The 12,671-nt window shown below is 46.8% G+C and overlaps 1 protein-coding gene across 2 annotated transcripts in view; it reads left to right on the top strand.

Moving 5' to 3' along the window:
* Positions 1-12,671, top strand: part of khdrbs2 (KH domain containing, RNA binding, signal transduction associated 2) — a 361,507-nt gene that overhangs the window by 116,284 nt on the left and 232,552 nt on the right. The gene's annotated exons all lie outside the window — the stretch shown is intronic.

The following is a 12,671-nucleotide window of genomic DNA, read 5'->3' as shown; positions in this document are numbered from 1 at the left end:
AGAGATGTCGATGGCGTTCGATGAGTGAGATGTGACTGCGATAAATCGAATCAAATCAAATAAAGAATCATAGAAAGCCTACAGTGCAGAAAGAGGCCATTTGGCCCATCGAGTCTGCACCGACCACAATCCCACCCAGGACCTACCCCCATATCCCTACATATTTTACCTGCTAATCCTTCTAACCTATGCATCTCAGGACACTAAGGGGCAATTTTAGCATTGCCAGTCCACCTATCCTGTGCATCTTTGGACTGTGGGAGGAAACCGGAGCACCCAGAGAAAACCCATGCAGACACGAGGAAAATGTGCAAACTCCACGCAGACAGTGACCTAAGCCGGGAATCGAACCCAGATCCCTGGAGTTGTGGAGCAGCAGTGCTAAGAACTGTGTCACTGTGCCGTCCAGAAAAAAAGAATGGGGAATGCTTATATGGAGTTAGATAGAACTTACAGTACAGAAACAGGCCATTCAGCCCAACTGGTCAATGCAAGCGTTCATGCCCCACGTGACCACCTCTCACCTCTCTAACCCTATCAGTATATCATTCTACTCTTTTCTCTCTCGTTAATGCTCATCTTGCTTCCTCTATGTCTACTTATTTACCTTAGCTATCCACTTTGATAGTGCATTCCACATTCTAGCCACTCATGAATGGAGGAATTTCTCCTCAGTTGAAGTAAATTAAAAACATTTTGTCACAGTATTTATGTAAGCCGTACAATGTCTTGTGGTGCAGTGGGCGCCATCCCTGCCTCTGAGGTTCCGGGTTCGAGTCCCACCCCAAGACCTGTTAGATAAGGAAGGCGCGTTGATAACACGGCCAAATAGGTTGAGTGTCAACATGCAAATCCTTCCAGACACACCAATGGCTGCCGGTAAAAGTGGAAGAGACTCCTGGTCAGCCATGCTTGATGCAGAGTGACGCTCCTCAAGCTATAAGCCCCTGGTGACAGACAAGGGAATGACTTGCTATGGAAACGAACGCAAGTCTGTTTTAGTGTATCACGGGGTTCAGGAAGAGAATTAGAATTTACTATCCTGCATTAGTTGAAGAAGACAGCCCCCCCATCACCTTCTCAAGGATAATTAGTGATGCCTATTTGGTGTACTATCCTCTGAATCCTTGACATAATTTACCATAGACGTTGGTAGCTCTTATTTGTCCTTGGTGACTTGTGCTGTGTGCCATTTGTCATTGCCACATCAATCTGTGCTGCTTCTTATTTTAACCACTCTTCACTTCCATTTCTGTCTTGTCATTGACTATTTTAAAAATGTCCTTCATCCCCCTCTGTAACCAGGCAATTGAGGTGGGCCTGTTAAAACATGAATTCCCTGATTAAGGGCCTAGTTGATGGGCTGATCAGGGACCATCTTGCTTTGTGCTTAACCAGAAGAGTCACTCTCTCTGGGACTCCCAGTGTAGCCTGCTGACTGAAGGCACTCTGTATGCTGCTGTCAGACTTGTAAATAAAGGGATTTTGACGAAGGGATTTCTACCTCTGGAAACATATATCGTTAGGATGGCTACCTGTTGTGCTCAGACAGTCCCACTCCAACATTTCCCCTCTGCATTAGTTCAGAAAAATCCATAAATGTGGCAGCCGGTACCTAGAATCTCGCTGACCTGCGTAGTTTCCTTTTCCCAGCAGCCTCTGCGATTCTGGTCTCTTGACAATCCCATATTGTTGCCCCAGCATTGGTAGTTAGGCTTTCTGCCTGCCTAGGCCCAAAGGACTGGAATCCTTCCCAGCACCTCAGACCTCTTTAGCTCTGTCTCCCTCCTTTAAAGAGCTAGCTTTTTTGACTGCGCGTCAAATCTTGTTTGACAACACTCCTGCGAAACAGCCTGGAAATGTTTTACCGGACCAAAATCCACTATGCCGATGCAAGTTGTTTGTAAATGCGTTCGTGGGTTCATTAAAATGGCGGCGCTAGGAAAGGTGTCGAAGGCAGTCACAATTGCTTTGAAGTCTGGCTCCAGTCGAAGTCCATCCGAAGGTTTTGACAGTCTTGTTGCCGGGAATACTGGTTAAGAGATTTTAAGAACAGCACCTCACTTGTCTTTCTTTGACACGCGAATCCCAGGAGTGCTTAGCCTGCAGTCTGTCATCTGAAAGAACTTGTCGAGAGCGTATGGAATGCTGACATCGGATCCTCATTAGAGGCTCCACTACCCGATCCTTCTCCCCACCCGTCACTGAGCCACCTCAAATCACACAGACATTGCAGAGTAGATTGGGTTGCAGACGTAATGAGGGCCAATTGAATTCCCCGCACAAGTGTAGACAGGAACAGGTTGTTCAGTACCTCAGAGCATCCAGAATGAGGCACCGAGATCCAATCGGCCGATTCCATTTCATACCCTAGAGCTATAGGGTGGCACAGTGGTTAGCACTCCTGCCTTGCAGCGCCAGGGATCCGGGTTCGATTCCCGGCTTGGGTCACTGTCTGTGTGGAGTTTGCACACTCTCCCCGTGTCTGCGTGGGTTTCCTCTGGTTGCTCCAGTTTCCTCCCATAGACCAAAGATTAAATGCATTCACCAGGCCAAAATGCTCCTTAGTGTCCCAAGATGCGAAGCTTACGTGGATTGGCCATGCTAAATTGCCCCTTTAGGCTGGAATTTTCCCACCCCGCCCACCACAGAAACCATAGCAGGCGGGACAGGACCGTGCAAAGGTTTTGGGATGAGTGCAGAAAAAAATCCCTCCCTTAGTCTCCCAAGATGTGTAAATTAGGAGGATTAGCCAAGGAAAATGTGCCGAGATAGGGCAGGAGGGAGGAGCTAGGTGGAATGCTCTTTCGGAGAGTCAGTGCAGAGTGGGTGGGCTGAATGGGGTCCTCCTGCACTGTGGGGATTCTCTCTGATAGCCACCGCACCTTGTTTTGAGCAGCAAATCCAACACCTAATTCTTAACTTGTTCGAAAGTTCTAGGCAGGGCTGATTATTTGACTTCTAAACTCCATTTTCTGAATTATTTGGAATCCTGCACGCAGCAAGGCTGCAGTTAGTATTTTATTCAACACAGAAACGATTGTTAATGTCTTCAGTGAGGTCATTCACGTTTTTTTAATTCATTTGTGGGACATGAGCGTCACTGGCTAGCCAGCATTTATTGCCCATCCCTAGTTGCTCTTGGAGGACAGTTGAGAGTCAACCACATTGCAGCGGCTCTGGAGTCACGTGTAGGCCAGGCCGGGTAAGGACAGCAGAGTCCTAAAGGACAAGAGTGAGCCAGATCGGATTTTCAATCCAACAATGGTTTCATGGTCATCAGTAGATTCCTAATTCCAGAGGTTTTTTTTTATTGAATTCAAATTCCACCATCTGCCGTGGGTCCCCAGTTAACCGAGTTTCTAGTTCCTGCGCTTTATACAGACAAAACATACCACTCTTAGAGAAGGAAAGGAGAAGGTGCAGAATGCAGTGTTACAGTCATAGATAGGGTGCAGAGAGAGTCAACTTAATATAAGGTAGATCCATTCAAAAGCCTGATGGCTGCAGGGAAGAAGCTGTTCTTGAGTCGGTTGTTACTTGACCTCCAGCTCTTGTATCTTTTTCCCACCAGAAGAAGGTGGAAGAGAGAATGTCCGGGATATGTGGGATCCTTGATTGTGCTGGCTGCTTTTCTGTGGCAGTGGGAGGTGTAGACAGAGTCAACGGATGGGAGGCTGGTTTGTGTGATATGTGTAGTTCCTTGCCTCCCTGATCTGATATTAAGTATCTGTCAACAATTCTCTGTTTCACAGAGCGACCGAGTAACATTGTTAACCGTGCACATTCCTCCTTTATACGACGACTCCAGTTCACTAATATCACAAGGTGCTTTGGGATGTCCCGAGGTTGAGAAAAGCACTTTATAAGTAACGGTTTACTTGTTCTTAACATTCGAGCAGGAATAATATTTTTTTCTCCGCCAAAGGGCTTGTCCAAAGGAACCATTTGGCGGAAGGAGAGCCCAGCTGTGCGATAAATTATCTAAAATATTAATGTCAATTTTTTTTATGTACAGATGGAATATCGAGCGACCAAAAGCAGCCTCTTAAACATCAGTATTAATTTCTTTAAAGTGTGTTTTTTCATCTGCTCAAATACAAAAAGGCTAAAAATGTCAGCAAAAAAGCTGGAAAAACTCAGCAGGGCTGACGGCAGTATTGGAGAGAAACAAATTTTGGATCTAAATGATCTGAAGCAAGGGTGAAATGTACAGAATGGTATTTTGTTTGAAAGGGGTGGAAATGGTGGGCCAGGTTAGAAGGCCAGGGGTAGGTCAGGGCAAAGGAGATCAGGGAGAAAGGCACAGCGAATGTGGTGAAGTGGAGCGATGATAATAATCTCACCCTCAATATCAGTAAAACGAAGGAGATGGTCAACTTCACAAAGCGTTTTGGAGGGCATGCCCGTGTCTACATCAATGGGCATGAAGTGGAAAAGGGTCGAGAGCTTCTAGTTCCTAGGTGTCCGGATCACCAACCTGTTCTTGGTCCCTCCATGCCAACACTGTAGTTAAGAAAGCCCACCAACGCCTCCACTTCCTCAGAAGACTGAGGAGGCTAGGATTCTATCTGTGTGGGTTCCCTTCATGTGCTCCGGTTTCCTCCCACAGTCCAAAGATGTGTGGGTTAGGTGCATTGGCCATGCTAAATTGCCCCTTAGTGTCCCGGCATGCGTAGGTTCGAGGGATTAGCAGCGTAAATGTGTGGGGTTAAATATTATGTCAGTGCAAACTCGATGGGCCAAATGGCCTCTTTTTACACTGTAGGGATTTTATGAATTTCAGCGTGCCCGCCATGGCTCTCACCAATTTTTACAGATGCACCACAGAAAGCACCCTTTCCAGACATTTCACAGCTTAGTATGTCTCCTGTTCTGACCAAGACCACAAGAAACTACACATCTCACACAAAACAGCATCCCATCCATTGACTCCGTCTATATTTCCCGCTGCCTCAGGAAAGCAGCCAGCATAATTAAGGACCCCCACGCACACTTGACACACTCTCTCCTACCTTCTTCCATCGGGAAAAAGATACAAAAATCAGATCACGTACAAACCAACTCAAAAACAACTTCTTCCCTGCTGACATCTGACTTTTGAATGGACCTACCTTATATTAAGTTGATTTTTCTCTATATCCTAGCAATGACTATCACACTACATTCTGTACCTTCTTTCCTTCCCTATGAATGGTATGCTTTGTCTGTATAGCACGCAAGAAACAATGTTTTTCACTGTATAGCAATACATGTGACAATAAAAAATTAAATTAAATCAAATTTAGGAATCCTAAGATCTCTGAACTTATGGAACTCTGGCCTGATCTTAGTTGCTCTTACATTGATAGCTGACTGGTCCCTAAGCTCTGGAACTTCCTCCTTATGCCTCTCTGCCACTATACCTCACTTTCCGACTTAAAAACATCTTATGCGGCTCTGTGTCATATTCTGTTGAGTAATGTTCTTGTGAAATGCCTTGGGAGACTTGGTTACGTTGAAGCAATGTATACACATAAGTTCTTGTTATAATGTAGGAAGAGATTGGCATATAATTCTCTTACAACTAAATTACTAGAGAAAGGGAGTGGCTGAGGTTATAAAGGAAAATATTCTAAACACAGGAGGTGATAATGAAGAGGCCATGAAAATGTTTGCACGTTCAGTTATCCAGCAAGTCACTGTTCCTATTGCCTTACTCCCACAATCTATTTCCCACTTCACTCGCTCCGTTCCTGTCCAAATCTTCACTGCCAAGGCCCAAGGCTCTGAAGATCCTTCCCGTAAAATGTCTCTTAAATGTCCTCAGGGAAGGGCGATAAATGCTAGTCCAGCCAGCACGCCCATGAATGAATAAAAATTTCTTAAAAATACTAAATGAGTACTTTGCATTTGCCTTTACCAAGAAAGATAGGGTGACATGGTGATTAGCATTGCTGCCTGACAGCGCCAGGGACCCAGGTTTGATTCCAGCCCTGGCTGTCTGTGTGGAGCTTGCACATTCTACCCGTGTCTGCTTGGGTTTCGTCCAGTGGCTCCGGTTTCCTCCCACATTCCAAAGACGTGCAGGTTAGGTGGACCAGCCATGCTAAATTGCCCCTTAGTGCCTAAAGATGTGTAATTAGGTGGATTAGCCACGGTAAATGCACAAGGTTACGGGGATAGTTGCTCTTTCAGTATAGACCCGATGGGCTGAATGGTCTCTTTCTGCACTGTGGTGATTCATTTGAGGGTGCTGCTACCAAACGGAAAGCCCGTAAAGATAGGCTATAAACATTGATAAATAAAGGCTGGCTTTGCTTAAATCTGGTGTTGCCAGATGAGACGCACATGAATAAACTGGCATATTCTTCTAAACTCCCTGAGATACAAGGATGGTGCCAAGAGACTGGATAGAAATTTAAATCCAGCAACTACAGGTCAGTCAGTTTAAAATCGGTGACAGAAAAACTTGAAGAGACAATAATTTGGGACAAAATTCACACCTCATTTGAAAAAGCACAGATTAATTAAGGAAAGCCAGCACAGATTTGTCACGTCTATTCAAGGCTGAGAAAGACAGATTTTTAATCAGTCAGGGAATCAAATGCTCTATAGATAAGGCGGAAAAGTGGAGTTGAGGATTATCTCTTCAGATCAATTATAATCTTTTTTTTGAATGCTGCCACAAATAGGCTGACGTTAACACTGCAATGAAGTTACTGTGAAAATCCCCTAGTTGCCACACTCCGGCGCCTGTTCAGGCACACTGAGGGAGAACTTAGCACGGCCAATGCACCTAACCAGCACGTCTTTCAGACTGTGGGAGGAAACCAGAGCGCCTGGAGGAAACCCACGCAGACATGGGGAGAATGTGCAAACTGTGCACAGACAGTGACCCAAGCCAGGAATGGAATCCGTGTCCCTGGCAGTGTGAGGCAGCAGTGATCTCATTGAATGGCAGAGCACGTTCGATGGGCCAAATGGTCTACTTCCGCTCCCATGTCTTATGGTGGAGTGAGCGAATACATGGCTGGTGAACTTTAATGCAGAAAAATGTGAAGTGATACAGCCGGAAGAACAAATGGAGGCTACATAAAATAATGGATACAATTCGAAAGGGAATGCAGGGACAGAGAGAGACCTGTGAGTATAGGTGCACAAATCATTGAAGGTGGAGGGACAGGTTGATAAAGTGGTTAAAAAGGCAGAAGAGATTCTTGGTCTTTACAAATTGAGGAATAGAGTACAAAAGCAAGGATATTGAAATGAACCGACCCAAAATACTTAGTCGGCCTCAACTGGAATATTGAACGAGATTTTATGGCCTTGCTCCACCCAAAAATCCCGCCTGATGTCTAAGGATCATCCCATTGTTCGCCCCTCGCCCATTCCAATTTCCAGGGTGGGCAGGGTGGTAGAATTCCGGTGATTGTCTCCAATTCTGGGCACCAAACTTTGGGTAGAAGGTGAAGGCTTTAGTGAGAGAAAGATTCACAAAAATGGTGCCAGGGATGAGGGATTTCAGTTACGTGGACAGGTCGATGAAACTGGGGCTCTCCGCAGCACAGTGGCAGAGTGGTTAGCACTGCTGCTTCACAGTGCCAGGGATCCGGGATCAATTCCCGGCTTTGGGTCACTGTGTGGAATTTGCACATTCTCTCCATGTCTGCGTGGGTTTCCCCTGGATGCTTCAGTTTTATCCCACGCTCCAAAGATGTGCGGGTTAGGTGGATTGGCAATGCTAAACTGCTACTTATTGTCAGGGGGACTAGCTAGGGTAAATGCATAGCGTTATGAGGATAAGGCCTGGGAGGGATTGTGGTCAGTTAAGACTCGATAGGCCAAATGGCCTCCTTTGGCATAGTAGGAATCTATGATCCTCCTCACTGAAGATGTCCAAGAGGAGGTTTGATAGCAGTGTTCAAAATTACAAAGGGTCTGGACAGAGCACAAGGGTAAAGAACCAGAGCGCATTGATGGAAGGTGATTTGGACCCACGGTGACATGAGGTAAATTTTGTTCACACAGTGTATGGCTTAGATCACTGCCTGAGAGTGTGGTGAAGGCAGATTCAACTGTGGCTTTTAAGAGGGAGTTTTAAAATAGTTGAAGGGAAAAGTTTAAGTTTTTTTTATCAATGTTGCAAGTAGGCTTACATTAACACTGCAGTGAAGTTACTGTGAAAATCCCCTAGTCGCCACACTCCTGTTCGGATACACTGAGGAAGAATTTACACGGCCAATGCACCTAAGCAGCACATCTTTCAGACTGTGGTAGGAAACTGGAACACTCAGAGGTTTGATTTTGATTTGAGTTATATTGGAATACAGTGAAAAGTATTCAGGGCGGTGGATAGAGGAGAGCCGGTGGATGTGGTCTTTCTTGATTTTCAGAAGGCGTTTGACAAAGTACCTCACAAGAGGTTATTACAGAAGGTCAGGGGGCATGGAGTTGGGGGTAGGGTGTGAGCGTGGATAGAGGACTGGTTGTCAAATACGAGGCAGAGTGTGGGGGTCAATGGGTGCTATTCGGATTGGCGGATGGTGACTAGTGGAGTGCCCCAGGGGTCGGTGCTGGGGCCTCAGCTATTTACCATTTATATAGATGATCTGGAGGAGGGAACCCAGTGTAGGGTGTCGAAATTTGCTGATGACACCAAGATTGGTGGAAAGGCAAATTGTGCGGAGGGTGTGGAGAGTCTGCAGAAGGATCTAGATAGGCTGGGCGAATGGGCCAGGAAATGGCAAATGGAATTTAATGTTGGCAAGTGCGAGGTAGTCCACTTTGGTAGGAATAATGGTAGGAAGGACTATTACTTACGTGGAGAAAAACTGCAGCAGGCGACGGTGCAGAGGGACCTCGGGGTCCTTGTGCATGAGTCGCAAAAACCCAGCTTGCAGGTGCAGCAGGTGATCAGGAAGGCAAATGGGATGCTGGCCTTCATAGCGAGGGGGATTGAATATAAAAGTAGGGAGGTCTTGCTGCGGCTGTATAGGGCATTGGTGAGGCCGCAGCTGGAGTACTGTGTGCAGTTTTGGGCGCCGTACTTACGCAAGGATATTTTGGCCTTGGAGGGAGTGCAGAGGAGGTTTACTAGGCTGATGCCGGAGTTGAGGGGGTTGAGCTATGAGGAGAGGCTGAATAAATTAGGCTTGTACTCGTTAGAGTTTAGAAGAATGAGGGGAGATCTCATTGAGACTTATAAGATGATGAATGGGATGGATAGGATAGAGGTGGAGAGACTCTTCCCGCTCAGAAAGGGTAGTAGTACTAGAGGGCACAGCCTCAAGATAAAGGGGGGGCGGCTTAGAACGGAGTTGAGGAGGAACTTCTTCACTCAAAGGGTGGTGAATCTCTGGAATTCTCTGCCCGTTGAAGTGGTGGAGGCTACCTCGCTAAATATTTTTAAGACGCGGGTTGATGGGTTTTTGATAAGAGAGGGGATTAAGGGTTATGGGGAGAGGGCGGGAATGTGGAACTGAGCCACGACAGATCAGCCATGATCTTATTGAATGGCGGGGCAGGCTCGAAGGGCTAGTTGGCCTACTCCTGCTGCTCCTATTTCTTATGTTCTTATGTTCTTAAAACATACCATTCATAGAGTACATAGGGGAGAAGGAAAGGAGAGGGTGCAGAATGTAGTGTTACAGTCATAGCTAGGGTGCAGAGAAAGATCAACTTAATGCGAGATAGGTCCATTCTAAAGTCTGATGGCAGCAGGGAAGAAGCTGATCTTGAGTCGGTTGGTATGTGACCTCAGACTTTTGTATTTTTTTCCCAATGGAATAAGATGGAAGAGAGAATGTGAAGGGTGCATGGTGTCCTCGATGATGATGGCTGCTTTTCCGAGGTAGCGGGAAGCTTAGATGGAGTCAATGGATGGGAGGCTGGTTTGCGTGATGGACTGGGCTTTGTTCACGACCCTCTGCAGTTTCATGCAGTCTTGGACAGAGCAGGAGCCCTACCAAACTGTGATACACCTGGGTCAGGGTGCTTGCTATGGCGCGTCTGTAACAGCGTAGCGGACATGTCAAATTTCCTTAGCCTCTTAAGGGGCTGAATGGCATTCTCCCGCTCCTATCGCGATGAGCAGGCCACCCCAGCTGCTTGGGTAATAATCTGCCACTTTTCCATCGATGCTGTCTTCAAATTTGAAGTGGATGGAAGCAGAGAAGTAAAAATGAGAGCAGCCATCCGTTTTATTTGATTGCTACTAAACACGAGTCACAAAGATTCATCAGCTGCTTTCGAGCAATGTATCCATTAATCCTGCCGTAACACAGACACTCTCTTTAGTGTTAACATTGGGACGAGGCTGGGCAATTAAACCCATCGTCCAGCATTAGATTTCAATTTGGTGTTGTTCGCATCATGTTGAAATTCTCTTTTATGTGCGCTGTGATGGACCTCAATCATCGAGAGTCACACTGCCCCCAGCCACACATCAGTGAGACAACAGCAGTGAAGTTCAGATTCCAGTCACTCAGTTTCTCCTCTATCTTCCTTAAGGGGAATCTCAAATAAGTGCTGTTCTTCACAGCCTTCCTCTAAAAGAGCATTAATGTGGAGATGCCAGCGTTGGACTGGGGTGGGCATAGTATGAAGTCTCACCATAGCAGGTTAAAGTGCCAGGGACCCGGCTTCAATTCCAGCCTCGGGTCACTGGCTGTGCAGAGCCTGCACATTCTCCCCATTTCTGTATGGGTCTCCTCCGGAGGCTCCGGTTTCCTCCCACACTCCGAAAAGACGTGTCAGTCTCTGGCGCAGGGTCATCCAGACTCGTAACGTTGGCTCTGTTCTATCTCACAACACCAGTTTAAAGTCCGAACAGGTTTATTTGTAGCAAAAGCCACAAGCTTTCGGGACAGCCTGTCCCTTCGTCGGGTGGCTGGGAGTTCTAGTGTTGTGGGATTTCTTTCTGTTTTACCCCCAGTCCAACGCCAGCATCTCCATATCTGTTCTCTCTCCACAGATGCTGTTAGATCTGCAGAGTGACACCAGCATTTTACATTTTTGTTTCAACTTCCAGCTTCTTTGCCTTTATTCCCTTTTCCCAGGCTGAAGACAAGCTGATCATTAACTGGCTCACTCTGTCATGAGTCTTTGCACCTTCACAAGTGGCAACGCTGGCAAACCAACAGGCTGGTCAGTGCCAAGAAATGACATTCTCGCCTCAGCTCCACTCCCATTCCCATAAAGATCATGTTCCTCATTGGGGAACCGTGTTAGAGTGGATGTAAAGGAATACTCAGGGACTTCACATCTGCAATTTCCTGAGCAGCGCCAGTCCTGGCAAGTTCTTTCTGTTCGGGAGGTGTGGACTCTAAATGCTCTGGCTGTCGTAGAGCCCTACGGTGCAGAAGAGGCCCTTCGGCCCATCGAGTCTGTACCAAACACAATCCCACCCAGACCCTACCCCCCATATCCCCACATATTATACCCACTAATCCCTCTAACCTACACATCCCTGGACACTAAGGGGCAATTTCTTAGCATGGCCAATCAACCTAACCCGCACATCTTTGGACTGTGGGAGGAAACCAGAGTAGAACATAGAACATTACAGCGCAGTACAGGCCCTTCGGCCCTCAATGTTGCACCGACCAGTGGAACCAATCTAATGACCCTCTAACCTAAACTATTCCAATGTTATCCATATGCCTATCCACTGACCATTTGAACACCCTTAAAGTTGGCGAGTCCACTACTGCTGCAGGCAGGGCATTCCACACCCTTACTACCCTCTGAGTAAAGAACCTACCTCTGACATCCGTCCTATAATTACCACCCCTTAATTTAAAGCTATGCCTCCTCATGTTAGCCATCACCCAGAGGTTGTAGGATGGATGTCAGAGGTAGGTTCTTTACTCAGAGGCTAGTAAAGGTGTGGAATGCCCTGCCTGTAGCAGTAGTGGACTCGCCAACTGTAAGGGCGTTCAAATGGTCATTGGATAGACATATGGATAATTTTGGAATAGTTTAGGTTAGAGGGTCATTAGATTGGTTCCACTGGTCGGCGCGACATCGAGGGCCGAAGGGCCTGCACTGCGCTGTAATGTTCTATGTTCTATGAAACCCAGTAAAAAGTCTGACAAACCCACGCAGACATGAGGAGAATGTGCAAACTCCACACAGACAGTGTTCCAGGCTGGGAATCGAACCCAGGACCCTGGAGCTGTGGAGCAGCAGGGCTAACCACTGTGCTACCGTGCCGCCCCAAACCCAAAACTCTTGTGAAAACCCAAACTCTTGTAGTTACTTCCCCAGTCCAAGAAGGGTATGTTAACACAGAGCGCAAGTTGAAGATGGGGCTGGAGAATTACGCCCTGAAATCTCTGACCGCCTCCCCCAACTCCAGTAACTTTTCTTTATTCATGGGACATGGGCATCACTGGCTGGCCAGCATTTATTGCCCCTTATTGCCCTTGGAGGGCAGTTGAGAGTCAACCACATTGCTGTGGCTCTGGAGTCTCATGCAGGCCAGAGCAGGTAAGGATGGCGGATTTCCTTCCCTAAAGGACATTTGTGAACCAGACGGGTTCTTCCAACAATCGACAATGAATCATAGAATCCTTACAGTGCAGAAGGAGGCCATTCACCCTATCGAGCCTGCACCCAGGTCCTATCCCCATAAGCCCATATGTTTACCCTGCTAATCCCCCTGACACTATGGGGCAATTTACCATAGC

The sequence above is a fragment of the Carcharhinus amblyrhynchos genome, chromosome 7, assembly GCF_965287045.1.
Source record: "Carcharhinus amblyrhynchos chromosome 7, sCarAmb.v2.hapA, whole genome shotgun sequence".
Classification (NCBI taxonomy): domain Eukaryota; kingdom Metazoa; phylum Chordata; class Chondrichthyes; order Carcharhiniformes; family Carcharhinidae; genus Carcharhinus; species Carcharhinus amblyrhynchos.
The sequence above is the reverse complement of the archived record's forward strand: the minus strand, read 5'-3'. Positions and strand labels throughout refer to the sequence as shown.